Source organism: Protopterus annectens, chromosome 2.part1 (assembly GCF_019279795.1).
Source record: "Protopterus annectens isolate FY-2018-M chromosome 2.part1, PAN1.0, whole genome shotgun sequence".
NCBI classification, from domain to species: Eukaryota; Metazoa; Chordata; order Ceratodontiformes; family Protopteridae; genus Protopterus; species Protopterus annectens.
In genome coordinates, this window is record NC_056729.1 from 1,667,635,297 (window position 1) to 1,667,659,026 (window position 23,730).

At 42.1% G+C, this 23,730-nt stretch overlaps 1 protein-coding gene across 3 annotated transcripts in view; it reads right to left on the minus strand.

Moving 5' to 3' along the window:
- The window catches only part of KLHL17 (kelch like family member 17), a 1,233,332-nt gene that overhangs the window by 853,216 nt on the left and 356,386 nt on the right, over window positions 1–23,730 (minus strand). The window contains exon 1 of one of the 3 annotated variants that reach the window (XM_044063098.1): window positions 6,662–6,777. The exons of the other annotated variants lie outside the window; for them this stretch is intronic. The gene's annotated coding sequence lies outside the window, so the exon portion shown is untranslated. Of the gene's footprint in view, window positions 1–6,661; window positions 6,778–23,730 lie in introns of those variants that run through there. 3 annotated transcript variants of the gene reach the window in all.

Consider the following 23,730-nt stretch of genomic DNA (forward strand, 5'->3'; position numbering starts at 1 on the left):
TTTTCTGCAAACAGAGATAATTTCCTGCCCAAGGGAGCTTTTATTTGTTCCCTGGTAGGCGGTAGTAGAGGAAAGTCATTGAGATTGTGGTTGTGGGGCAGGTGAAACCCCTGCGTCACTTCTTTGGTTTCCTGGCTGCCATTGTCGTCCCCTGTAAGGGCCTCTGTATTGGCCTCTTCCTCGGCCACGTCTGTTCTTACCCCTTTGAAACTTTTCTGTGTTAGGAAAGGACCAGTTTTTAGAAGGCCAATTCCTACTGAATCTGGGGGGTTGAACTTGGAGGAAATCTTTCACCGTCTGAACTGATTTTGCTTTTTCTTCGATGGTCTTTAACACATCCTTAGCATTCGCACCAAAAAGATTGTTCTTTTCCAAAGGTGCATCCAGAAGTTTTGCTTTTACATGATCTGGTAGAGGTTGATCTTTTAACCAAGCATGTCTACGAATGACTGCCCCTGTCATAGCTGCCCTACATGAAGCTTCCAGTGCATCATATCCACACTGCAGGAAGTGGTTGCTTACTTGCTGAGTGTTATGTACAGCTTCCTGCAAAGTCCTCCTGTCTAAAGGATCAGGAGTGGCTAAAGTTTTTTGTAAATCTTCTAAAAGGTAATCCTGATATTGTAACATATGAAAAAGGCAATTTAAAGCTCTCATAAATAAGGTAGTGGATGTGTAAACCTTTTTACCCCATCTCTCTAGTGACCTGGCCTCCCTGTTGGAGGGCAATGGATTTTTAGAGGTGGAGGCTGAAACTCCTTTAGGCCCCTGTGAAATAGTTTCCAAATCAGCAGAATGGGCCCTGAATAAATGGGAATGAGTTTCTGGGACCCTGTAATACCTGTCTGGCTTGGCTGGAGCAGGAGGAAGAGAATCAGGGGTAGCACTAGAGTCAGAATATAGATCATCCAGAACATCAAGTACAGGAGGAATAGCTAAGGGCCTGTGCTGGGGCTTCTTAAGGAAAGTCCTCAGGCGTTTCCTAGAAACAGAATATTCCTGACCTTGCCACTTGAAATGTTCCCTCATGGTGTGCAGAACTTCCCCAAAAGAAATATCCTCAGGAGGGGAGGCCGAGGGGATGGAATCTTCTGCATCCGAGTCCTCATAGGTCTGGAAGAGCTCTTCCTGGCTATCAGAGTGGACAGAGCCCTCAGAGTCTTCATCTGAAGGAATAGGTTCAGAGGGTTCAACCCTGGGCCTTTTATCAGAAGGAGGCTGGGATCCTCTCTCAGGATGGGCCTGTGAACCTCTAATCATGGAAATTAAATCAGCAGCCATGGACATAATTTGTGTCTCTGGAGTAGGCTGAGGTAAGGATTTAGAAGTAATATGCTTTGTCTTGCTGGCTGCCTTAGCCTTAGTGTAGGCCTTAATAGACATGGCCATAGGAGGCCTGGCAGCTCCACGTGCAGGAGTGAACTTGTCTACAGCAATGGTCTCGGGCATTTCCTCGGTTTCGGTATCCGGAGGAAAATCGATAACTGGCGTCGGAGTGATGTCCGGAATTGGAGTCGTCGGTAATGCTGTGTCTTCGGTTCGGAGCGGTGGAGAGACAGTCTCAGAGGGAACCGGAGCACTCGCGTTAGGTTTTGGCGTGGAGTCGGTGGTAGACGCGGGCCGAGGATGTCGGTCCCGATCTTTTCGCTTTTTGGGAGTTTGCGATGTCGGAAGATCCGACGGCATGTTGTAAGCAAATTTATCGGCAAAAAAGTCTTCAGCGAACTCTGCCCGGCGCCTGAGAGTGCGCTTGTTGAAGCGAGCACAGGCTACACAGGCCAAGACGTCGTGGTCTGGGCCCAGGCAAAGAAGACAGTAAGAGTGAAAATCCTTATGAGATATTTGTTTACCACAAGAAAGACAATTGTTAACTTTTTCAGTTATTTCTGACATCAGCTGAGGCAAGAAAAGGTCCCCAATGGGGTACTTAGCTTTTTTGATGACTTCGGTATCGAAGAATACAGGAGCTGACCGACCGGCACTTGCGAACTGCTTCTGCTTTGGGCACCGCGACAAGAGAGACTGAAGAAAATGGCGTCGGCTGATGCTTATGTACTCCAGCCGCTCTGACGTCGGACAGAAATGCGACATAAGCCGACGTCGGACCCAGACTTTGGAATCCGGCCGACTGAGAGCTGCCTGAGGCAGGACAACCCACATGTTATGACTGCAGTTGCATTCTTGAAGGACATCCACAACCCACACTGCTGAATCCTTTACAAATGCCTTCTACGGGCACCTTCAAGAATGCATGGATCATGCAATCCCAAATAAAACCAAGACCCATTCCCCCAAAGGCAGGCGCCCGGTCTGGTGGACCCCAGCCATAAACAAACTTTACAACAGGAGGAGGAAGCTACTACATGATAGAGCAAAATCCCTAAAAGGGAAGGCATCTCTGATCAGTACTAGCAAAAAACTACGATCACTCATAAAATCATCCAAGGCCAACTTCGAGAGAAAAATCACAAAAGACAAACACAAGGCCTTCTTTAGCTATGTTAGAAACCTGGGTGGAAACTCCCAGATATGCTCAGAGTTAGTCCAAAATGACACAAAATACACTGAACCCACTGACATTGCCAACATTCTGGCAGACAGGTTCAGTGCAAATTTCTCCTCCCCTTCCCCCCCAAAAGGAGAAATAACTATCCCAGCAGAGTGTAGCCTCCCAAACATCTCAGATGCCCAGGTGAGAGCCGCCCTCTCTAAAGCTAAAAACACAGCATCAATGGGACCGGACGGTGTCCCGGGCTGTGTGCTACATGAATTCCAAGAGGAACTAAACCCACACATAAGGCTGCTGTTTAATCTTAGCCTTACTACAGGATACGTACCCAAAGAGTGGCGTACGGCAACAGTGGTCCCACTTCACACAGGCAGTGCTTCTACGGACCCTGGAAATTACAGCCTCATAAGCTTGACGAGCCTGGTCTGCAAAGCTATGGAGAGGATCATTATGGAACTCATAAACAAAGATATCGGGGACCTACAGACATTGGATCCTACCCAATTTGGCTTTGTCAAGGGCAGATCCTGCCTTTTGAACTTGGTCGACTTTTTTGAAACAGTCACTAAGGCCATTGATGAAGGTAAGGCAGTTCACACAGCCTACCTTGACCTTGCAAAAGCCTTTGACACAAAATCCCACTCGGGCATCATAGACAAACTCACCAGCTTAAATGTAAACCCATATGTCACAAGATGGGTTGCAAACTGGCTCAAGGACAGAACCCACAGGGTCAGAGTTGCTGGAGCTATGTCAGACTCTAAGCCGGTCACAAGCGGTGTCCCACAGGGCTCAGTCCTGGGACCCCTCTTGTTCGGCATTTATTTTTCCATGGTACAGGCAAACATAGGGGGATTGTGGCTGACAAAGTTCGCAGATGACTGCAAACTGGGTGCCATAATTGATACTCCAGCGGACACAAGCATCCTTCAGAGAGGCCTCACAGAAATGGATAATTGGTGCCAGAGCCATGGCCTTAAGCTGAACGCCAAAAATTGTATAGTCATACCCTTTGGGAAAAACAAGGTACCCACAAATTACCACATAGGTGGTAATCCAGGTAATCAGGGACCTAGGGACCCAGGTTGACAGTAACCTCTCATTTGACACTCACATTGCCAAAGTGGTTAAGAAGACCTTCTATATTGCCCACCTTATCATGAAGGGTTTCACATCTAGATCAAGAGAGGTCATTGTGCCCCTGTACTCTTCTCTTATCAGGCCAATGATTGAGTACAATGCCCCATTTGGGATGTATCTTACCCGACACCTGCAGCAGTTGGAAAGACCCCAAAAGTTAGTCACCAAGAGGATAAAGGGTTTTAAACATATGTCATATGCTGCCCGACTGAAGAAACTCCAGCTCTATTCAGTCGCATACCGCCTACTCAGAGGTGATCTGTGCCTGACGTACAAGGCCATGTCCAATCCGGAATTAATGGACATGCTCCACCTCAGAAAATCCAAATCCCTCAGAGCCACGAGAGCAAGAGACTTAAACCTCAACACAGAAATAAATAGGACGTGCTGGAGGGACAGATTCATAACCCAGAGGCTCCTTACACTCTGGAACAGAACCCCAATCCATGTTAGGCAGAGCCCCTCACTAACTCTATTCAAGAGAAATCTTGACGAGTGGATGGGAAATCGTAGGTTTACCCCGGGGGTCATCTCTGTATCACTACTAGACAGAGGCACAGAAAACTAAACCCTAAATGGGCGTAGTATTCTCATCCTAAGGGGTGGTGAAAGCCACACACACTCTGGCTAGGCTTATAAATGCCCTAGGGCAGATAGCCTAGTACGAACCTATGAACCTATTGAGGCTCTGAAAAGCAGGATGGAGCGTTCCTGACTGATACGTCAGAAGATCCAGCACTGGGTCCAGGATCCATGGGTCCTCCTGAAGGTGGGGCCAAAGGAAGGGGAACCAAATCTGATGAGGCCAATAAGGAGCAATGAGAATTAATCTGCGACTCAACGACTTGGCTTTCTGAATAACCTTCAGAATCGATGGAAACAGGGGAAAAGCGTACAGAAGTCCCGGGGGCCAATTGTGGACAAGTGCATCCCTCAGTGACTCTCCCGGAGGGGAAATGAGGGCAAAGTAGTTGCTGCATTTGGCAGTGAATGGAGTGGCAAAAAGGTTGCATCAAGGCTGGCCCCATTTGTGAAAAATTTGATTCACAACTTCCTGATTTAGGGACTACTTGTGAGACATGAGAATTGGTCTGCTTGGCCTATCTGCTATTACGCTGAATTTCTCCGGGATGTGCATTGCCGCCACAAAGCGCTGAGAAGAAATAGCCCATTGCCAAACTTCCTGGGCCTCTCGACATAGGGGATAGGATCTGGTTCCCCCCTGTTTGTTGATGTACCATACCACTGACATATTGTCTGTCTGAATTGCAATAGTCCCCATGGGAAGAGAATTCTGAAATGCCTGCAACTCCAAAATCACCGCCCTCATCTCTAGGACACTGATATGCAAATGGTACTCGTGATCTTTCCAAACCCCTTGGACAGTCTGTCCCAGATAATAGCCCCCACCCCACCCTATCTGGGACGCATCTGTGGTTACTATAGCAACAGGTTGGGGAAGTACAAATGGTCTGCCCATTGTTACCTGAGTGGATTGAAGACACCAAAGTAGGTTCCTCTCGCAGGCATCCATAATGAGAATCTTGTGAGACATGGGTAACTCCTGTATGGACCACTGAGCGAAGATTGGCCACTGTAATATCCGCATGTGTAGTCGTGCTAGTGGGACTAGTATTATCGCTGCTGCCATTGAGCCTAAGACCTTGAGGACGAATTTTGCTTGTACCTTTTTCTTTTTGAGTAGGATAGATACTTGACTGCGTAGCATTTGTATTCTCTCGAGGCAATTTTGCTACCATATCGTTTGTAAGATACAGGAAAAACAAAGTGAAATCCAAACAATGCTAGCGTAATAAAACTTTTAATCCACGCTTTCATAACCAAACTTCTTCAGAATAAAATGTACATACTCAACATCACTTTTAAAAGCAGTTTTGAAATACTTCACCAATGAACTCATTTTTCCACTTAAACAATTATACAATTAATCAATAAAATTTCTGAACTCAGGAAGTTATGTCCTTATATAGACTCTACGGTCTTTCAGAAAACATTTAATGTTGACAGCATCATTTATACCAGTTTTTTGTCTGAATTAAGTCTAATCTACCATAAAGCCTCCTTTTGTTCAAGATTTGTTTTGAAATTGCCACCCCTGAAGTCGTGACTTCCTTTTTCCAGCACAGAAAACAAAAATGTATTATATGTAGGACAGATGGTAGTACGCTTATAAGAAGCATTTGTCTTGTTTTGTTTTCTGATGTTATAGTAATGTTCTTTTATTCTATTGCATAGGGCTCTTGTAGTCATACCAATGTAGAATGCACTGCAATGTGCACACATACCAATGTACACAACTCCTTTACTCTTACAGTTAAAATGTCTTGGAATTCTCAAAGTGTAAGGTAGGTGTTCTAAATTAACTAAGGGACCTTCAGAAATATATCTGCATATGTTGCAATTCCCACACTTGTACATGCCCCATTTTTTCCGTGTACTATTGGGACAATATCCCACTTTGTTTCTCTCTCTCTCAAACATATTTTTCAAATTGTTTTGATTTTTATATACAAACCTCAGTTGGGTCCCTACAATAGATTGTAAATCTTTATTTCCCTCTAGAATTTTCCAGTTGTCAGAAATAATATTTCTGATAATACCACTGTCTACTGTCATATCCAAAACAGAAGTAATTACCAACATCTGATGTATTCCTGTCTTGGTTCTGTTTTGTCTTAGTGTTAGAAAACCCAGACTCAAGGAGAGCTGGAAAGAGACTTGTCCCTGTTCTATATAACAAATTTTCCACATTTAATAATTCTGAAAGCAATTTTTACTGTGAATTAAAAAATGTTCTATTAAACAATATATATTTTTTTATTTAACAAGAAAATATGCCCCTGCAGTGCCATCCTTTGTGAACATTTACTTGCATTATACCAGCATGCACCCTCGCTATATGAAGAATAACATTCCAAAAGGACAGCTCATAAGAGCTAGTCAAATGACAAGTGAAATGGGTGACTTTTTGAAGGAAATAGAATTTATTACCTTGTTTGTTGAAAGAGAGTATAGTAAGACCCTGTTAAAAGAGCAGGCTGAATATGTTATACAGAACAGGGACACGTCTCTTTCCAGCTATCCTTGCGTCTGGGCTTTCTAACACTAAGAAAAAACAGAACCAAGACAGGAATACATCAGATGCTGGTAATTACTTCTGTTTTGGATATGACAGTAGACAGTGGTATTTTCAGAAATATTATTTCTGACAACTGGAAAATTCTAGAGGGAAATAAAGATGTACAATCTATTGTAGGGACCTAACTGAGGTTTGTATATAAAAATCAAAACAATTTGAAACATATTTTTGAAAGAGAGAGAAACAAAGTGGGATATTGTCCCAATAGTACACAAAAAAATGTAACAAGTGTGGGAATTGTAACATATGCAGACATATTTCTGAAGATGCCAAACAAAAAATCCAGATAAACTGAAGAACCAATATTCTTACACGGAAACTCGATCAGTCCAAATCAGTCCAACCAAGGAACTTCTCAAATATACCATTTATTAGACACACAATTCACAATTGTAGACAAGTTGACCTAGGTTTCGTCTTGAACTTATACAGACTTCATCAGAACTAACACATCATACTGAAACCACTTCCCTTTATAACACTCCCAGGTTAATTGATTAATTACACTCCCACAAAATTAAAGACGCATACCCATCAGACCATACATATACCTAAAAACATATATAAGCTAAAACCATGAATAAAAACATACTATAATATTACATAAAAATAAACATATAAAAATACGTAAGATAAAATCAGTACAAAATGAATAATAAAATAATTTGATTTGTTAATCCAACAATATAAGTTACAAAATGTCTAGATAAAAACAAATGTTATGGCAGAAATTTTAGCCCAGTATATATCTTAACTTTAGTAATGGGGCTAAACTAATATGGTCATTAATTCCAGGATAACTAGTGGCATTTAACCTTATTTGCCACTTAGTTTCACTAATATCTAAATGGACATCCAAAATATGCCCTTGATTATCCTTAATAACTTGCTGAATAATACAAAATTGGAATTCGTGACCTATATTTATCTTAATATGTCTTGCCAGTGCATTAGTATTTTTCATATGTTTAATGTCCAGCAAATGCTACCCTATCCTTTCTCTAAGTGTACGACAGTTTTTTCCAATATAAAACGCTGGACACGGATTGCAGTTAGCTAAATACACCACATTTCTGCTATAGCAATCATAATGTCTATTAATAAATATAATTTCTTTCCCTAATTTAATCCTATTTCCTGATGTAAGAATATACTTGCATTTATTACATCTGCCACACTTAAAATTCCCAACCGGTCTACAAGACCTAGATGTCAGTTTTAACTTACTACCCTCTAATAGTTTTTTAAAAGATCTATCCTTTCTATGTACATTAATGGGAGAGGCTCTTAATTTACTATATACACTAGTATCTAATTTCAATAAATCCCAATTCCTCTGTATTATCCTCACCATAGATTCCGTATCACAATTATATGTGGTTATAAAAAACAAACCTTCCTTAATTTTATTTTCCTTTTTCACTTCAAATTCAACCAACAACTCACCTATGTCTGTACCATTTTTTAATATGGGCTGATAAATCCCTCCCTTTCTTTTATCTACAATCTCCACCTTAATAGCTTGTACCAGGGTCTCGGGGTAACCTCTTTTCAAAAACATTCCTGTAATAAAATCTAGTTCCTTTTCAAAATTTAAGTAGTTATTAACCATTCTGGCAGCCCTGACCATCTGCCCTTTAATTATAGCCCTTTTCTGGTGGTCAGGGTGCCAGCTCTGATATTCAAATAAGAATTGAAAAGGTAGGTTTTCTATAAATATTTGATATAAGACTCCTTTTATCGTTATCAACTGTCAAATGGACATCTAAATAATTTATTTCAGTATAACTATAAACAAAGGTAAATTTTAAAAAATCGACCGAACTGTTAATATATTCCAGGAATGCTTCCAACCTCTGAATGTCACCATCCCAAATTATAAAAATATCATCCAAAAATCGCATATATTTCTGGATGAATTTATTAAAATCACTTTGAAACACATATTCTTGTTCCCAATAGGACATAACATAATTTCCATAAACGGGGGCACAAGCTGCCCCCATTGCTACTCCGGTAGCCTGCTTATAGTAGCTGCCCTCAAAAAACAAAAAATTGTTGTTTAATACCATGTCCATAAGGGATACAAAAACATTTATTTGATCCTGATCAAATGACCCTATCTTATTTAGCTGATTCTCCAACCATTCTAGCCCAATACTATTAGGAATCACTGAATATAAATTACAAACATCAATAGTAAGTAAAATAGTTGAAGGGCCTATTCTCACATCATTTAGTTGGGATAAAAAATGCCATGAGTCCTTAGTAATGTAATTGAACATTTTTAACCCCCCCCCCTTGGAGATGAAAATCTAAATATTTACTTATAAAGCAAGTTTTATTCCTTTTACCATCCACAATCGGTCTGAAAGAAACATCAGTCAGACCCTTGTGAATTTTAGGAATGCCAAAAATATTGCTTATTACTGGAAAATTATTCACCAAATACTCAAAATTCATTTCATTGATTTGTCCTTGATAAAGCATATCCTTTAGCATCAGGTCGATCTTTGAATAGGCCACAGGAATTTCATTTAAAGTTATTTCTTCATATGCTTCCCCTGTTACCATCCTAAACATATAGTCTGAGTAGTCATTTTTATCCATAATCACTACTCCATTGCCCTTGTCAGGCTTCATAAAACGAATGTCCTTATCTGTGATAAGCTCATTAAGCACTACTACTTCTTCATCAGTCAAATTACTATACACATTTTTCACTTTGTTGTTCATATTGCCTTTGAAGTATTCCCGCATTTCTAATTCACAGGCCTTCTCAAACATCATCACTGTATTATTTGTGATAGGATTAAATTTGCTAGGTCTCTTTAGAACATTAGTATTTACGTGTCCATCCGGAAAAAAACTCATTTTAATATTCATTTTCCTAGTTAAATACTTTAAGTCAATAAGCACATCAGTAATATTACCTTTCCTACCAGGAATAAAGGTAAATCCTTTAGATAATAATTCAGCGTGTTTAACCTCTATTGACTTACTAGAATAATTGTACACTTTAAAATCCCCATGTTGATTAAATATAATAATGGGTTCACTAGGGCCTGTAACATAATTCGCTTCTTGTATTAAATCAATTAACTCGCTAATGTCTAAATTATTCTCGCTGTCTTCTAAAATGTTTATAACATTATTCATATCAGTATTGGTATTAAATAACAATCCAGCCTTATTATTTACTAAATGCAGATCAGTAATTACGCTAGTCTCAGTCGAAAAATTTGTTTCACTGTTAAAATAAACTTCATTTGTTCCATTAATAGTCACACAATTGTTTGCATCACAATACTTTGAACCAGATAAAACCATTACATCTAAACCATCATTCATTGTGGTATCTACAGTCTGGTAAATACTTACATTTAATAACGAATCAGTCATTTCGCTACTAGGGGGTCCATCCACCCCTTCAGCATCCATTACTACTGCTAATACCTCCATGGGTTGAAATTTTGCTAACTCGCCAATGTTCCCTAACCATAGTTTGTCTTCAATTCTACCACCCACACTTGATGTTCTCGATCGAACCGTCATATGGGCCAAACCACCCGACGCTTCTATCTCCAGTCCTGGCAAAAATCCTCGTGCTGTTTTCGTTGCGGACCCCATTTCTTAGGTCTGGCTCCCTGGTCCACATGTCACTCAAGTCTCCTCTCTCATCCGTTGTGAGTAATTCCCTTCTCGGTTAAGCAGCCATTCAGAACGCCTCGGACCCTCTTCCATAGCGTGTTCGTCATGCTGGAGATGCGCGTCCCTTCGTGATGACATCATTTCCCCTTCTTTTTCATTTAGATTACCAGTTGCTGATTCCATGTAATTACAATTACCCTTAGACAAGGGATACATCCTCCGATTACGATATTCATCAGTATCCCTCTGTATTTTACGTGTTTTCCTTTGGAATATAGTATAACAGTCATTTTCAACTGTATTTAAAATGTTTTGATAATTGGTTAAATAATGCTCGAAATTCAAATCACTTAGTATAGTGTCATTGTCCTGCTCCAATTCATTCATTAAACGAGCTATAACTTCGTCATTGTATTTTATCATTATTCTCATTAACTCCAACCCTGTTTGATCAAAAAGCTTATGTACTTCCTGGATCACTGCCTCGTTCCCAGAAATACCATTTGGATATCTCCATAATCTTAGTCCCCGAGGCACTAATTCTAGTTCAATATTCCTACTCAAATATCCGTTTTCTAACTGGAGCTTTTTCATAGTATGCAATTTCTTTTCAAAACTTTTTAATTGTTCTACTAAAGTCAGGTTTACTTTTGAGCCTGTTTTATGACTATTTGAACCATTCTGAAAATCAAATTTTAGATTTTTCCACTGCATTTTATCCAAATGATTTTCCATAAAACCACTAGCTGCTAAAACATTTCTCTTACTGGTCTGTACATTGACATGTTCATTGGCATTCGCCTCCTTATTAACAGACTTATTACTTGTTGTGGGAGTAGGCTGTGTTAACGGTAAGCCCAGACTACCTAGACTACCCAAATTTTTGGGGGAGCCAAGGGATGATGCCTGTTGTTGCTCCACCAAAGTTTTGATTTGCTCCGTATGCTCAGACAATTGTTCATTAATTTTGAGTAGTAGCTCCATGATGTCTGAATTGGCCGCCCCAGATTCCATGATGCCAAACAAAAAATCCAGATAAACTGAAGAACCAATATTCTTACACGGAAACTCGATCAGTCCAAATCAGTCCAACCAAGGAACTTCTCAAATATACCATTTATTAGACACACAATTGACAATTGTAGACAACTTGACCTAGGTTTTGTCTTGAACTTATACAGACTTCATCAGAACTAACACATCATACTGAAACCACTTCCCTTTATAACACTCCCAGGTTAATTGATTAAAGACACATACCCATCAGACCATACATATACCTAAAACATATATAAGCTAAAACCATGAATAAAAACATACTATAATATTATATAAAAATAAACATATAAAAATATGTAAGATAAAATCAGTACAAAATGAATAATAAAATAATTTGATTTGTTAATCCAACAATATAAGTTACAAAATGTCTAGATAAAAACAAATGTTATGGCAGAAATTTTAGCCCAGTATATATCTTAACTTAGTAATGGGGCTAAACTAATATGGTCATTAATTCCAGGATAACTAGTGGCATTTAACCTTATTTGCCACTTAGTTTCACTAATATCTAAATGGACATCCAAAATATGCCCTTGATTATCCTTAATAACTTGCTGAATAATACAAAATTGGAATTTGTGACCTATATTTATCTTAATATGTCTTGCCAGTGCATTAGTATTTTTCATATGTATATGTTTTTAGGTATATGTATGGTCTGATGGGTATGTGTCTTTAATTTTGTGGGAGTGTAATTAATCAATTAACCTGAGAGTATTATAAAGGGAAGTGGTTTCAGTATGATGTGTTAGTTCTGATGAAGTCTGTATAAGTTCAAGACGAAACCTAGGTCAACTTGTCTACAACTGTGAATTATGTGTCTAATAAATGGTATATTTGAGAAGTTCCTTGGTTGGACTTTTGGACTGATTGAGTTTCCGTGTAAGAATATTAATATTTCTGAAGATCCCTTAGTTAATTTAGGACACCTACTTTACACTTTGAGAGTTCCAGGACATTTTAACTGTAAGAGTAAAGGAGTTGTATACATTGGTATGTATGCACACTGCAGTGCATTCTACATTGGTATGACTACAAGAGCCCTATGCACTACAATAAAAGAACATTACTATAACATCATAACAAGGCAAATGCTTTTTATAAGCATACTACCTACCATCTGTCCTACATATAATAATTTTTTGTCTTCTGTGCTGGAACAAGGAAGTCACGACTTCAGGGGTGGCAATTTCAAAACAAATCTTGAACAAAAGGAGGCTTTATGGCATATTACACTTAATTCAGACAAAAAACCTGGTATAAATGAAGCTGTCAACATTAAATGTTTTTTTGAAAGGCTGTAGAGTCTATATAAGGAAATAACTTCCTGAGTTCAGAAATTTTATTGATTAATTGTGTAATTATTTAAGTGGAAAAATGAGTTAATTGGTGAAGTATTTCAAAACTGTTTTTAAAAGTAATGTTGAGTATGTACATTTTATTCTGAAGAAGTTTGGTTATGAAAGCGTGGATTAAAAGTTTTATTACGCTAGCACTGTGTGGATTTCACTTTTTTTTTTTTTTTTTTTGTGGTTATTCAGGATAATTTCTGCACCATATCGTTTGTGTTTAAATCTGCACCTACAAAGGTAATACGCTGTGATGGCAACAAGGCAGATTCTTCTGTATTTATAGTAATGCCTAGATCTGAGCAGAGATGGATGGTGGAGTCCCTGGCTCTGATTAGTAGGTGCTTGGTGGTGGCAGTCACGAGCCAGTCATCTAAATATGGAAACACCCGGAATCCTTGACGTCTCAGATGAGCCGCGACTACTGCCATGAATTTTTTAAACATTCCGGGGGCTGTAGTGAGACCAAGGGGCAGAGCTCTGAACTGGTAATGACTGGCTCCCAGCCGGAAACGTAGAAATCTTCTGGAGTGCCTGTCCATCTTTATGTAGTAGTACGCGTTCTGAAGATCTAAAGAGCGCATCCAGTTGTCTTGCCCAGAAAAGGGAGTATAGACTGCAGTGTTACCATCTGGAACTTTGCCTTCTTTGCCAACTTGTTTAGTCTGCTGAGACCCAATATTGGTCTCCAGTCACCTGTCTTTTTTGGAACTAAAAAAAATCTTGAGTAAATTCCGGATCTGATCTGGTCTGCGGGGACTTCTTGGATGACACTTTTTCTAGCAACCTTTGAATTTCTAGGGTTGCTTGATCCGTCTGACCAGGAGAAATGTCTGGGATAGACTTTGATGGACAAGGTGGGCACTGGAAAGGAATGTTGTATCCCCTGGATATAATGGACTGTACCCATTTAGTCTTCCCCAGACTGCCTCCAGAGGCGGACAGACGGGCCTCCTTTCAGGAGTGCTGGAAGGGGCGACCGGAGAACGTATCTCTGTCTCCCTGGTTCTGTGGACCCCCCTGCCACGTGGACAGCATCTTCCACTGTTGTTCCCCCCTCTGCCCCTGGGAGAAGGATCACTACGAGCATCCGGTAAGGCTCCTCTGGACTACCGAAGCCACATTTTCCTGCTCTTTTGACCTTTAGATTTAAGGTCTGGTAGGGGCAGAAAAACATACTCCGACGGCAGATAGGGTCTTGACATCTTGCTGGCTCCCAGTGAGTCTCTCTTTTACTTTTGGCCTGAATAAGGACGAGCCATCAAAATGGGCATCAATAAATGAAGATCTGAAGGGTTCAGCAAACTTGCAAAGGCGCATCCAGGAATGTCTCCTAACTATTCCTGTGCCTGCTGCTGTGCTCGCTCCATCAGCTGTGTAGGAAATAAGGCGCATGGAGGAGTTTGTGATAGAAGTTAAGGCTGCAAGCTAGGAATTTATCTTATCTGATAAACCCTGGGCTGTAGCACTTTGTAGGGTATCTCCCAGCTCTTTTAGGAGATCCCTCTAGAGTCGGGTAAAATGTGATAAGTAATTCAGTGACCATAAGTTAAAGGCCACTAAGGAGAATATATGCTTCCTGTATCTGTCCATCGTACGGGACTCCTCGTTCGGTGGATAGACAGATGCAGAAGTTTCAGCTAACTCCTTCTTTGTGGCTGCTGCCACTACCATCGCATCTACTGGAACTCCCTTTGTTAAATATTGTCTACCCTCTGGAGCCGTAATGAATTTATATGGCCTCCTTGGAACAGGGTCTACTGACTCGGGAGAGTGTCCCACACCTTCTGACTCAACACCCAGGAGTGGATCGAAGGGCAGGGACACCCAAGAGGTGGAGGGGTGAGAGCCAAATGCCTCCAGGTATACCGACTCATCCTCAGAAAGGGAGAGGGATTTCCAGCTGCCCCCCTCTGCTTAAGGATCTCAAGGATGTCTGAAAAAGATACATCCTCAGAGGACGACCGTGGGGACCCTTCTGAATCTTCTAAGTCATTATCAGAGGTGACAGACTCAGGGGAGACTGTGTGCTTCCTCTTACATTGTTTCTTCCAAGGTACCTCCTCGGGGGAGGGGGGGGTGTTCCGGGCAGGTGTCTGAAGAGGAGGTTCCACCCATTGGAGCTTTCTGGGGCACTGACTCTCTACTCTTGGGCTGATGGGAGGGATGATGAAGCAGATGATGCCAGCCCTTTAGGGGGAAGAGTGACTGGAGCCGAAGGTGGAGCAGACTCAGTGGAGCGCACGCTCCCCATCACACCTCGAAGGCACTGTGATCCTGAGCCGAAAGAGAATCCAGTCCCAAAGGACTGGGAGATCTCCCCAGCTCCGAGGAGGGTGGCTCCGATGCTGATGTGGGAGCCAAACTCACCTGCGCTGAAGCGCTGAGTGGGACAGTCGGTTCCGTCAAGGGTCCGACTCGACTCCACCCCCCCCTCCTCCCAGAGCCGACCAGGGAGTGTCGGCTCCCAGATCCCTCGATGGAAGACAGCATTGATGAGATTGGACCAAACGTCTGAGCAGAGACATTGTGGGTGATTACTGGCTCTGCCGGTTCCAGCACAATGACTTCCTGATACTCTGGCTCTGAACTCATTCAAGTCAGAGGAGGAGGAATAGATGGTATCTGAGAAACAGTGGTCGGCTTCATGATGCGATGGGCTGGGCTTGAAAGAATTTCTGCTACCGTCTGCAGCAACCTCTTCACCACCCACTCCACGTCATTGTCTAATAACCTGGAGGACAGAGAGGAATGGGTCGATGACCTCTGACTACCTGCCACAGACTGTAATAGAGGAGACTGTGGCACCGAGTGTATTGGCTCCAATGACGGCGACTAACTCCTTTTTCGGCTCCGCAAAGGTTTTGAAGACTCAGATGGAACCGAGGGAGAGCCAGGTTTGTCAGAACCAAGAATCTTCGGCTCCAAAGATACTGCATCTTTGTGACTGCTTGACGGTTCAGTCACTGGAGCAGACGAAACATACTTTTTTGTCTCATCTGATTTTGAGGCCGGATTATCTTCTTCAAAAGGGCCTTTCAAACAATACCCTCAAAATTAGTGTTTTTTCTCTCCTGTAAAAACACTTTCACTAAAGCCATGACAAATGAAGCAAGAGTCCTGGATATGGACTGCTCCTAGACAATACACACAACTTGTGTGTCCGTCCGTTAGAGACATTTTCTCGGTTCATAAATTGCACTTTTTAAAACGAGATTGTCTCGCGTGCTTAACAGGTTTTTTAGACATCTTGTAAATCAACTAATAGCAACAACAATAATAATAGCTAACAGTAACTACAATAACTACTATAACTGCAATAGATAAAACCAAGTAGAAAGAGATTTTTTTTTTAAATTAGAAAAGGAAAGGGGTGGGAGGAGGAGATGTCTCCAAGTAAAACGACAAGTCTCCTCCAACCCGAGGAGCTGCCTCTAACTTAAACGGTGACTCCTTTAGAAAAGGGAAAGAAGTCCTGAAGAAAGAAAGGGGCTAAATAGAAAGAATCCTCTAATTTAAACAGATTCTTTAAGGGGAATAGGAGAAAAAACAAGGGGCCAAGGAGAACAGCCGAAGACACACCCAAGTAATAAACAACACACACACACAAATACACACACGAGCACTCTACTTGGACTGGGAAGGTATAATAGAGTCTAATAGGAAGATAGAGAAAAAATATAGTAAAAGATATATAATAAATGTAATTAGTAGCCTGAGCAAGTAAGCTTCGAGCAGTAAACGAGATCTGGGGAACAGCCGCTAAGTATCATGGGATAGGTTGTAGCCTTGAGCCAGTTGAAGCTCTCGAGCTTTGGTATGTGGCCGAGTCGGAGCCGAGGTTCGGCTCCGAATCCAACCAGCAAGAATGAAGTCAAGATAGAACAACATAACATCATTAGTTTATGAATAAACAGCTAACATTTTCAGTATGTTGAAATATCGCATGAAAAGAAAAAATGAATAATGGGTAGTTGTGCAATACTGTCCATGGAATAAATGGAGAGGAAAGTTGTGCATGTCCACCCTCCCTTGCCAGGACCTTAGATGCCCAAGCAGTTAATAAAACCCTAGTCACCTGTGTCATAGTCGGGGCTTTATCCATGTACCCCATGACACTGGCTACAATACTCGGGTTTTCTATTGGTTAAACTGCTCACATAGGGTCATAGGTTCACAGGTAGGTACTAGGCTATCGGCCCTAGGGCCTACACAAGCCTAGCCATAACGATTCCCTGGCTATTGCTTCACACAAATATTTACTTTCCCGGGCCCCTGTCTAGCAGGGCGAGTGATGCGATCCCCGGGTGAATTTCCTATCTCCCATCCAATCGTCAAGGTTCCTCTTGAAGAGGGCCATTGAGGCACTCTGCCCGACATGTATGGGCAGCCTATTCCAGAGTATGGGGAGTCTCTAAGTCAGGAACCTATCCCTCCAGCATGTTCTATTCATTGTGATAACTTGGTTAAGATCCCTGGAGAGTGTAGCTTGGATGGATTGGGATTTCTCTAAGAGTAGCATGCCCAACAACTCTGGGTTTGACATAGCCTTGTATGTTAGGCAGAGATCGCCTCTGAGTAGGCGATATGCGACAGAGAATAGCTGGAGTTTCTTTAGAAGGTTGGCATTAGGCATCTGCTTTAGGCCTGTGATTCTTTTTGTGAGGTATTTCTGCGGCCTTTCTAGTTGTTGCAGATGTCTTGTGAGGTACATACCAAACGGGCCATTGTATTCTATAATGGGTCTAATGAGGGATGAGTACAAAGGGACAATGACCTCCTTTTTTCTGGATGAAAAGCCCTTAGTGATGAGGTATGCCATGTAGAAGGATTTTCCCCCTCTGCCCCTGGCAGAAGGATCACTACGAGCATCCGGTAGGGCTCCTTTGGACTACCAAAGCCACATTTTCCTGCTCTTTTGACCTTTAGGATAAAGGTCTGGTAGGGCCAGAAAAACATACTCCGACGGCAGATAGGTTGTGGCTATGTGGTTATCAAAGGCGAAACCACTGTCCACCTGTGTCCCTAGGTCCCTTATCACACTTTTGGTGTTTAGTGTATTGCCACCTATGTGGTAATTCACAGGTACATAGTTTTTCCTAAAGGGGACAACTATACATTTTTTGGCATTTATCTTGAGCCCATGGCTCTGGCACCAGGCATCTGTTTCAGTAAGGCCCTTTTGTAGTATATCTACATCATTTGGGGATTCAATAATGGCTCCCAGCTTGCAGTCATCTGCAAACTTTGTAAGCCAAAGTCCCTTAATGTTGACCTGTACTTTGGAGAAGTAGATGTCAAACAAGAGTGGTCCCAGGATAGAACCCTGCGGTACACCACGTGTCACTTGACTGGAGCTGGATTTGAAGTCGGCTACTTTTACAGTGTGTGTTCTGTCAGTAAGCCAGTTTGCAACCCATCAAGTGATGTAAGGATTAATGCCCAGCTTAGTAGGTTTATCTATGATTCCAGAGTGGGGGATAGTGTTGAAAGCTTTGGCGAGGTCCAAGTAGGCTGTGTGAACCACCTTACCCTTGTCCACAGCTCTGGAGACTGATTTGAAGAAGTTGATCAGGTTCAGGAGGCAAAATCAGCCCTTTATGAACCTAAACTGGGTGGGGTCCAGTGTTTGAAGGTTGCCAATGTCTTTTTTTTATAAGTTCCATGATAATACATTCCATGGCCTTGAAGATCAGGCTGATCAGACTGATGGAACGGTAGCTCCTGGGATCCAAAGTGGATCCCCCCTTGTGGAGTGGGATGACTGTAGCTGTGCGCCACTCTCTGGGCACAAAGCCTGAGGTGAGGCTATGATCAAACATGACACATAGGTGAGGTGCCAGTTCTTTTTTTAGTTCATGCAGTACACAGCCCGGGATGTCATCTGGACTCATGGATGCTGTATTCTTGGTTTTGGAGAGTGCGTTTTTTACCCGAGTGGTCATGATTACCGGAATTTGGCATTCTTTCGGTGAAGTTGACACTCAGTCTATCTGCCGGGATATTGGCAATATCCTTGGGATCAGTATATCTGGTGCCATTCTGCTGTAGCTCAGAGCAGATCTGAGTATTGCCATTTAGATTCTTGACATAGCTATAGAATGCCTTGTGGTTGTCTTTGGCAATTTTGTTTTCGCAACTAGCTTTGGAAGATTTTATGAGGGATCTCAGCTTTCTACTGAGGCTTGTGAGGGAGTTTTTTGAATCCTGGGTTCTTTCTCTTTTTTGCAGCAGTTTCTTCCGTCTGTTGTACAGCTTGTTTATGGCAGGGTCCACCAGATTGGCTTCCTTTTTTTTTTTTTAGAGGAAAGCATCTTGGTTCTATTTGGGATGGTTCGGTCCATGCACGAGTGAATATGCTCTTACAGCACCTTAGTGTAGGATAAAGCAGTTGAACTTCCAGTTCCCATCTGCATGGGTGTCATGAAGTTTGTTACTTCTGACTTGAGAATCATGAAGTTGGCTTTGGAGAAGTTAGAGTTTTCCTTAAAGGGGGGTGGGGGTGGGATGTGAATGTCAAGGGTGATACCACTACCTTCAGGTCCTTCTTCTTACTCGTTTTTGCTGCTCTTGCATACACAGCTCTCAGGTTCCTTTTTTCACTTGTTCCCTTCTAACTGCATATGCCCCTTTCCTTGATTTTTGCTCAGCAAAGATATTTTGCATTTGTTTTGCTCTGAATTTAAAAGGGCCATGTTTTAGCTCATTCCTCCAATCTTGCCTAATCTGTCCTCATCATAATGACACCATTTGAAGTATAAACACTGATGCATAAATGCAACCAGAAAAAAAAAAACAAAAGCTTCCTTCCAGAGCTTATGCAATGTCACTTACAAAACCCACAAAAAAGGGCCAGGCACACTACTGATTTCTATGGTATCTTACTGGTCACAATCCTTTCATCCGAAAGCACCCCATTTCATAAAAATGTGCCACAGTTCTCAGTAAATGGGTTTTCCTTAGCTTCCTAGGACCCACTCCAAAGTCCTCCCTATTTTTTCAGTAATCTACTACTGTGTGGTACAAAGTCAGATGCCTTGTTGACTCATACACCCTTTCTAATTCAGTGCTTTGCTTATCCAAAGAACTGTATTACATTTTAACATGACTTTAACAACAAATATTCTGATGTCATTCAATTTATTCTGTCTAAACACTGATAATAGCATCATAAGAGATTACTAGGCTATCGATCTGGAGGTCATTTCGAGTCTAGCCAATTCAACCCAATGTAATACCGTAGAGGTACTAGTCAATCCCCAGGATTGCATTTAGTGATGACTGCCCATGTCCAGGAGGGTTGTGGGCACTATCCCCAGTACGAAGTACCGGTGCACTATTCACTTATCCAGGTTCCTCTTGAATAGTGTCACAGAGCTGCTCTGTTTAACATGAATTGGTAGCCTGCTCCAAAGACGTGGCAGTTGCTGGGAATTAAATCTGTCCCATCTGTCAGACGGAAAATGCTCACGGGTTTCAGGACTTTGTTTAAATCCAGTTTGATTTTTCTATGTGTAACAATAAATTGAGAAAGTGTATACCAAGGTTCTGCCGAGAAAACAATCCTGGCTGAAGAAAAATACAAGCTGGATGGGATCCACACAGCATTCCTTCAATGGGATATAGATGCAACAGTACACAGCAGTGTTAACAGTGCACAGCAGTGTTAACAGTGCACAGCAGTGTTAACAGTACACAGCAGTGTTAACTGACATGAATAACTAAGCAACAAGAACAAGCAGATAGCTAGACTGCAGGGTGTTAGAGGAGGCAGAAAGGAAACTTTGTGAGGGAAAGAGATCAATGTAGCACTAAAAATACAAATGGGGAAGGCAGAGTTCTCACGCTGCACTAAGCATAACTCATGAGAAAAGAAAAGGTACAGCAGAGAGATGCTGGCACTTGTACTGACAGGCCGACACTGCTTGCTCCTAAAGAAAAAGAACATACAGAAGCTGCTAAGGAACTACGAATGGATGTCAAGCAAGCCAGAAACCTTACTGGTTCATTAAAAGGGATGGAAAGGAGAGTCCAGGAAAAGCAAGAGAAGGGGTACAGCAAGCGGAACAAAGTATGGACACTAAGATAAAGGAGGGTAGGGGGAGATTAGGTACATTTTTTGTGGGGTAAGGCTCCTACTCTCTACACAGAGAGAAGCAGACAAGCAGAGTGGAAAGGTGCAAAACAAGTAAAAGTGAACAGAAGGGGAAGTCAGGTAACACGGAAGCACAAAACATACAAGACCACAGATGGGTGGATGTGGACACGTGGGAGATGCAAACAAAGCATAAACAAGTGTCGGGGAACAGGATGAGTACCAGCAGCCTGCCAGCAACTGATCACACCAGAAAGATTTTACCAGGACCCAGTAGGTACTGTTGCCGATTATGGCTGTCATTGGCCAAACCCATTTTTCATGGTCTGATGGCACTGTCTAGCCACTCCAGAGAGTGTGATACCACTGCAGGACAGGTCTTCAGAGCTTCCCAGCATGCCATCAACCTTACAACCACTGCGTCCACCATGCATTCGAGCTCTGGTGCAGCTGGGACCAGAGACTGGAAGGGGCTGAACCCCTCCCCCCACCCTGGCATGGTAATTCCATTCTGCTCACCAGCCTTAGCCACAGTCTAAGCTAGGAAAGTAGTAGTGGGCATCGGGTGACTTATCTGCAGCCCCGTGGAGGACAGCAGCAGCTTGGAGAAGGAAGACAAAATGGGAAGCGTGACATTAGTGTCGAGGACTCAGAGATGGTACAGCAGATATGCTACAGGAGAGGACATAAGATACAACAAACCCCACTGTGCCATCAATCTCTACTGCCTCCTACTGCTGCTGGCAGCATTTTGTTCATGTTTTGCTCATGCTGAAAGACAAAAACAGCCATCCCATTAAGTAACACATGCGAATGTGACTGACAGAATATATAGATTCAGATTCATAGCTTAGTACTAGGCTAATTGCCCTCATGAGCCATTTTAAGCCTAGCCAATTACCCCATGTGAGAATCAAACCCTGCATCTTGTGATTCTAAGGTAAGCACCTTAACCATTGCACCAATCTCCCACCCCTGATGATAGTACAAGACTACAGATGCATGTATGTGCACAGGGAATGCATAAGCCTAAAATGTTTCCTGCAGCCCAAAACAGAAGTACACTAGAACATGCAGAGAGGCAACAGTAGGTCCTGGTGCATATCTATGACAGCAATGTTTACAATTTATTTAAACTGTATTTAAACTGTATTTGCTTTAATACTGCTACACACTCAAGTGTGCTAGCTTGCACTGCACTTGAATTGTTTTTAGTGTTGTTTTAGCTGCTTTTCTGTAAAAAAAAAAAAAAAAAAAAAAAAAAAAAAATATCTAAGCTTGTTTCCTGCCTTTCCAGTAACTAGTCTAGTCCATATACAGATTTGCTATATCCAGGACTGTTTATAAGCTTCTGAGTCCCTCCAAGCCTTTCTGTGTTGGAGGGAAGCCTTCTAGCTTATCAGTGGGAGTGGTAAGCACTAGGTAGCCTATCTACCACAAGGGAAGTGGTTTATGGACCAGAAATTGTAGTTTATTGGCAGTTTGGGCAGTTTTTCCTTCTCTTTCAACTTTCTGGTTTAAAAGCCCGCATTTGCGCTTTTCCGCCTTTCCTGTAACTAATCTATTCCAGATACAGATTTGCTGTATCCAGGACTGTATGTAAGCTTCTGAGCCCACCAAGCCTTTCTCTGTTGGAGGGAAGCCTTCTAGCTTATCAGTGGGAGTGATAAGCACTAGGTAGCCTATTTACCACAAGAAGAGTGGTTTCTGGCCCAGAAATTGTAGTTTATAGGCCGGGATGTTTTTCCATCTCCTTCAACTTTCTGGTTCAAAAGCCCACATTTGCACTTGTTTCCCACCTTTCCTATAACTAGTCTAGTCCAGATACAGATTTACTGTATCCAGGACTGTTTGTAACCTTCTGAGTGCTACCAAAGTCTGCTATTCAATTTTTCCCTTAGATCTGCTATTTCTCTCCTTTCGTGCACTTTTACTAGCTTATTAGTCTATCACTTTACTAGACTACGTGTAGCAATTACTGTAGCACACAAAAGTGCTACCAGCACTAAATGTTCTACAAGGAAACAGCTCCAGTACTTCTTAATTCCTACCCCTCCAGGCATGTCTAAAGGTCAGTTCCCTGTGCTTTTTCCTATTAACCTGGTGAACTTGGGCATCCTGAGGCAATGTAGCAACTGCCTCATGTACATTGACAGCCCTCTCCTCTTACCTCCCAACACTCAAGACTTGCGAGAAATGCACTCATATATCCAAATTGGTAGCCACGCACTCTCCAGCCAAGACGGGAATAGCTGGTCAAGAGGAGGTCGTCAACACTTGCACCACACCACATGGAACACACAGCCCTCCAGAACACACACCAGCACCGTCTTCACATAAAAACACAAACCACACACCCACCTTCGTGGAGGCTCTCAATAAAAATCTTCCCAAACAGCAGTGACCTCCAAGGCAGAAACGCACTCGACCACCATACCACTAATCACGAGACACAACTCTCCTAAACAGTGTGCCACTGAACCAAAGCCTCCAAGACAAAACAGCATGCACGACACACTAGTCATAGGTGACTCGATAGTGAGGCACACTGATGTCCCACTCACTAGGCTGAATAAAGAGAAAGTAACAGTCAGCTGCCTGTCAGGCACCAAGATCCACCACATAACACACGCACTCAGGTCCCTCAACAACAGGTACAAATATGAGTCTGTCACTGTACATGTGGGTGTGAATGACCTGAGACGTACCTTCCTGGACTACATGAAGAGAGACATGGAGGAGCTCTCAGATTATGTAGCCCAGG